Raw genomic sequence first — 6202 nt, 5'->3', positions numbered from 1 at the left:
GACAGAAGCGGTTGTCAGCAACAAGGGCCACTCAGCTGCACTATTCTGTCTTTAAAAAGCATACTTATATGCATGTGTATGTACAGTACATTTAAAGACAGTAATTGATGAATGTAAAATCTAATTTAAAATATAATTAAATCAAATCACTTAAAAAAAATAGTTATAATAACACCATAACACCATGGTCAAGATTTTTAGGGTTTCTGAATAGTGTGTCCTTCTGGAACCCAGGCAAACTTTGAGAGGCCCTCTGACTTCCTCTTTCATGCCTCAGGCCTATTTGACTGCATCCTTTAAATGCTGTAGCTTTTGTGTGTACGCTACAGTAATAAATATGTATTGCATTTATACATACACAAACACATATACCTTTATAGCAGTTCCCAGCATTTGTTTTTAAAGCTTTATGGCTTCAAGAGGAAACCAGGGATTGGTGGAGAAAAGGAGAAGGGTGCTGTGACCAATGTGAAACAGCATTGCTGAGTCTGTTGGCACACGCGCGCACACGCACTCACACACACACTTACACATGACTCCTCTGATTACAGATGTTTTTGAATGCAGTATTCAGCTTTGTGCTACACTACCGTCTCATCAACCAGTAAGTTGAGATACTACATTTCGGACATCGATCAGTAACTTTTCTATTTTGGAAACCAATCGTATTTGCATGAAATCATCACAGAGAAATGTCAAATTAAAATGATGGCAATCCTAAACACATTTTTAGTGTTAATGCAATCAGGTCACATCTATTTATTGCAATGGTAAAACTGCATTAGTGGAGAATTGGGTAGTACCTCATAGGATCCAGCAGATGGCACTGTAAAGAAAAAAGCTTTTTCTTACAGTCATAAATATACTTGTCTAATCATCCGTTTTTGTCGTAAGTCAGCTTATCTTGTGGTTCCTGCCAACTCTCCCTGACCCTTTTCCTCCCGTGAGCGGCAGAAAATCCAACAGAACCCAGAAAAAGGTGTGCACAGGGCACCCGTAAAGACAGCATTTTCACTTATCGAAGCAGCACTTCTTACTTTGTGTGAATGTAGGGCATGGACTTCACCGCGCAATCAAGTGTGTGCCACTAATCATGAGCTAAACCTGTCATCTGTGCTTCCAACAAAACTCAATGCAGCTCTGCTTACCTTTTGTTATGATGTAGAGCATGGGTGTTGCACCTGTGGCAGATGTGGGTGTTTTTCCATGTTATTACCGCTGCATGATATTTTCTCCAGACATTGACACCCTCTGTCTTTCGCTTTTACAGCGTGAGTGTGTGCGTGTTTATGTGTGTTCACTGGGTGAGAATAACGGATGGATATATAGACAAGAAATGATGGAGAGAGGCGTCAATGATGGATGAGGAATATTGAAAGCATATAGCCAAGGTAAAAGCTTCCAGTATTAGCTTACCAGCATTGCTAAATATACAGTTTGGACAGACTAGGTGGCTTTTCAAACCTCATTGGCTAAATAATGCGAGGGAAATTATATTTTAATCAATGTAATGCAAGTTGTCCCAACACCACAAACATTTGCATCTTGTATCTCATTGCATTTTCAGTAAACCTTTAGCCACCAAAGCTAGCTATCTAGGTAGATAGCGAGAGATAGCTAGAGATAGCTGGACGGACGGACGGGCGGGCGGGCGGGCGGGCGGGCGGGCGCGGACGGACGGACGGACGGACGGACGGATGGATGGATAGATAGATAGATAGATAGATAGATAGATAGATAGATAGATAGATAGATAGATAGATAGATAGATAGATAGATAGATAGATAGATAGATAGATAGATAGATAGATAGATAGATAGAGAGATAGAGCAAAACCCTGCAAAAGTTTGCATCGGCATACCATACAGAGTGTTTTAACGCGGCCACAACAGTCAGAAATAATCAGAACGCTGGCAGACGTCCTCATATTTGTCTTTCTTCCTGTCAACTATCAGAGCCACATAAAGACTGCATTCATTCTCACCGAGCCATTTTGACTCGAGGCAGCTTGTCCACGCACATGCTGAATTTCAAAGAATTGTGTATTTCTCCCTGGAATCCAGCCGAGCAGATACATATATCAACGTCTGTTTAGATGGAGTATCGAAAATTGTGCAAAGCCGTTTTCAACGAGTTCATAAATCTGTGTCGCCTATATGTTGTATAAATGAGCGGTTTTAAAACTGCTGTAAAATTGTTTGCACAAGTGCCAGCCAACTCTCAAGTTCATCAAGTTTAATGCATGCAAAACATTGAAAGTTTCAGGCTGCGATCATGAAAGCTTGGGTAATACTCCTCAATACGTTAAACATTTATGGAAATATTTTATGTTGGAATATATCATCACGCTGCTAAAAAAAAATTGGCCTAAGCGATTTTTTTAATGTTTTTTTGCCACCTCTGCTACATCGCCTATGTACATCTTCAGTTGAACAGATCAGACAAAAACAAAAGTAACAGTAAAGTATTTTGTTTTTGGTGTTTGTTTGTTTTTTCCTGAATTTTATTTTTTTTTGAAAAAAATAATTAATTGACTAATAAAAGAACATTTAAAAAGACCATCATGAAAGGCAAATCTGAAGTCTGGCATTGAAAAATACATCATAATATTAAAAATAAATAAATAATAATAACAATTTTATATTTTATTTATTCCATTGAATCATTTTCAGTGCCAACTCTTGACTTAATTCATGTCAATATGTCTTTGGCGAGAAAGGCCAAATTTAATTTCAATGCATGATTTGTTCTGGCTTCTCGTTTTCACTTCCTTCCAGAGGGAGGAGATAGCAAGTGGTGGTGGCCAGGATTATGTTTAGGGCCCTTCCTCAGCGACAGCAGGCCTGTTCAATGTCCCCCCCATTTTTAGTTAGGTGGGCCCCAATCATGAGGCGAGTGATTTTTACGAGCCTTCGGTGTAGCGGGCGCGCCATGCTGTGATGCACTTTCAGATGACAGTGTCCACAGCGCACCTGTAAAAAGTTAACCACGAGGTTGTTGTGTAGCTTCCTCAGGAAAAAGAGCCCCATGGGGGTACTTTCTCATGACCCCCCGGCCCCAGAATAGTAAAAACAGGGGACCCTCGCCTCTGGTTAACATCATTGTATATTTAGATGGTTTTGCTCTTTTGTGTCCTTTCTTAAATATCCCAAATGAAATTACTGTATAAGTAGATTGTTTTGCATCACGGTAGGACATCCCTGAGGCACCCCATTGTTTGCAGTGTTTGTTTTTCTGTAATCTTGGAAGAGCTTCTGTTCAATTCCAGTCTTGCTTGCCTTTTTAGCATCATGAGAGAAGCAAAATATTAGGAACAATTCTGTGAGTTCAATTCAAAAGGAATTGTAGTGGCTTAATTGGCTTAATGAGTTGAAAATTCTTCCTAAATGTGAGAAATATATTACCAAGCGGATTCAGCAGACCTCCATCAAGTCTTAATGCTAATGCTAGCTAGCGGAAGATCCCTCCTTGCTCACTTGGCAACGATCAACTTGCTGGCTACGAAGTGAGTCAGTCCGTCCGTCAGTACGAGTTAAGTTAGTTAATTTGTGAGTTAGGCATTTACGTTAGTTTGTGAATGAGTACGTTGGTGAGTTAGTTAAACTAGTTTGTGAGTTAAATTGGTCAGCGATGAATGAACAGTTTGTGAATCAGTGAGAGAGTGTAGACGAGTGATGGCAAAATGAAGCTTCATGAAGCATTTGCGATATTTTTTGACTCCTCTAGATGGTGCTCTTGGTTTAAAGATAAAGGCAAGTGCAATGAAAATGGATTACATTTGCATTGAATCTTTGAATCATGAGTGCCATCTAGAGGAGTCAAAATATATCGCAAATGCTTCATGAAGCTTCATTTTGCCATCACTAGTGTAGACCGTTTGCGAGTTAGTTTGTGAGTTACTTCAATTGGAGTCATATTTAACTAACTCCATGCTAGTTTTGGAGTGATGACTTGTTAAAGGAAACTCCATGTATACAACAGCCACAGTAAATGACACAAGTGTATTTACAGCTCATGTCATCACTCATGGAGAGCCGGAAAGTGCATTCGTGTATAACATTACTGTCAATCGTGCGTTTCATTCCAACACACACGCACGGACTTCCTGGAAACGAAGCCCACCTAAACATGATGATTTAAGATATGGTGACTTTTAAGCACGTAAACACATTAACGTCCCCATAGCAATACTATGTATGCACACACGAGCGTGTGCGCACACACTCACACGCGCACACAATGTTGAATGGTTTTCAAGGTGTCTGTGAGGCCTCCTACTGATCCCCTTGACACACACACAACTCACACACTTGCCTCCTAAAGTGTGGCTGATGTGGACAAGCCGTGTGATGCTTCTTGCAGATTTATTCTTGAACTGTTTATTAAAAAGAATGTGCAAATCCATTTGATCACGGAAAATAAACAAGATCAAAAAATGGCAGTGGCAGACGAGTAAGTGACTGATTTCATTAGTTAGCCTTCGGGTTCCTGAACCAGTTAGTTTGTTGGTTAGTTAGTTTGTGAATTAATTAGCCATGCCAGTTATGTAGTGCATTAGTGATGTAAGTTAAATTAGCAGGTTTGTGAATTTGAGCTTAAAAGTTAGTTGAGTGAGTGAGTGAGTCATGAGTCAGTAAGTTAGGTCATTAAATGAGTGAATTGGTGAGTTTGTGAATACATTTAGTGAGTGAATTAGTACGTGAGTTGTTTAGCGAGTTACTTAAATTAGTGAATGGGTAAGACAGTAAAAAAGTGTGTTAATTGGTGAATAAAGTTGGTGAATTAGTGAGTAAGTGAATCTGCTAGTAGGATAGCTAATGCCAAAAAATATACATATAATTTCCCCCAAAAAATAGTTAGTGAGTTAAGATCGTCAGTGAGTGACATTATGAGTGAGTTTGTCAATTAATTTAATAAGTTAGCAAGTTGGGCTCCAGGTGGTGGAGTGGTACCATCACTTACCTCTGATGCAGGTTGGTGTGGGGTTGCTTCCCTGCCTGGGAGACCACGTTTGTATGTCTGAGTGAAAAAAAAAAAGTGGGCATGTTCATTTTCTATAAATCTAGTTGAGTAGTGAGTGAGTGTGAGTGGAAGAGTAAGTAGCATTATGCAAAAATGCATGAATGAATAAACAAACATATCAATAAAATAAATAAATAACAGCAGAGTGGTGGGGCTTGAGTCAAGGAAGACTACGATTTTGGTTTGGTGAAAGAAGTTGCAGACTCAGCGACCTGGCAATTGGTAGTTGGAAGCCATTTTGTAACGAATGAATGTTGAATGATGAAATGCCCATTAGCTCAGGAAGACCTGACCTGAGAGAAAAGGAACTTCCTAATTGCCTCCCTACACTTCTTCTCCGCTTCATCCTCACATCCACTGTCGAGGACATGTTCAGGAAACACTCGTTAACAACCTGCTGCTCATTAGTCAGACAATAAGCCCTTCAACTTCCGTTTCTGAGGAGATCATCGGCTAAAAAAGGTTATTTAAAGAAACAGTAATGGATCATTCATGATGTTTAACACCCCCCCCCCCCCCCAACGTGTTTTATGTGCACATGATTGCGCTTTGCTGTAAATTATAAATAAAAAAATAAAATCAACGCTAATGCTAGCACAACATGCGTAGTGTTCTTGCTGTTCAACGGATATTTCAGATGACTTAAAGATTAGCGATCTGTGTCAGTGACAGTAACCTCAAACATTTTATCTATACTTGGATTATTTAAATGAAAAACGGTGTCCTGGCAGATCCACCAACATTAGAGACCACGTAGAGAGCAATGAGATATTTTACTCACATTATTTTAAGCAAGAGCAACATTCAGATAATTACTTATGGAGACTTTAAATGATAGCTGGATTTTACGGCCGATGGGGGGGGAAAAAAACACTAAAGCATTGCATTCTGCTAAGCTAACGGACTAAAAATGTCTAGTCGAGTTAGCGGAGTTCAAACTGTGACAATCGACAGTCTGCTGTGTATGAGTGTGTTGTTGCTGTGTGTGCCTTTATTGGCTCTAAAAAAATAACGACACAAATCTCCCCCCGCTGATCCAGAGTCAGCACCTTTGCCTTCACATCACAGACAAGACATTATGGGACATTACCCAGAATCCTTCTACATGTCGTTTGTTTTCAGATGACGTAGGGCTGCCACCCATGCAGCTGACAAGGGCGGTGGCGGAGTGGCAAGGTG

Source organism: Leptonotus elevatus, chromosome 5 (assembly GCF_054856555.1).
Source record: "Leptonotus elevatus isolate MCC_2025b chromosome 5, RoL_Lele_1.0, whole genome shotgun sequence".
NCBI classification, from domain to species: Eukaryota; Metazoa; Chordata; class Actinopteri; order Syngnathiformes; family Syngnathidae; genus Leptonotus; species Leptonotus elevatus.
The sequence above is the reverse complement of the archived record's forward strand: the minus strand, read 5'-3'. Positions refer to the sequence as shown.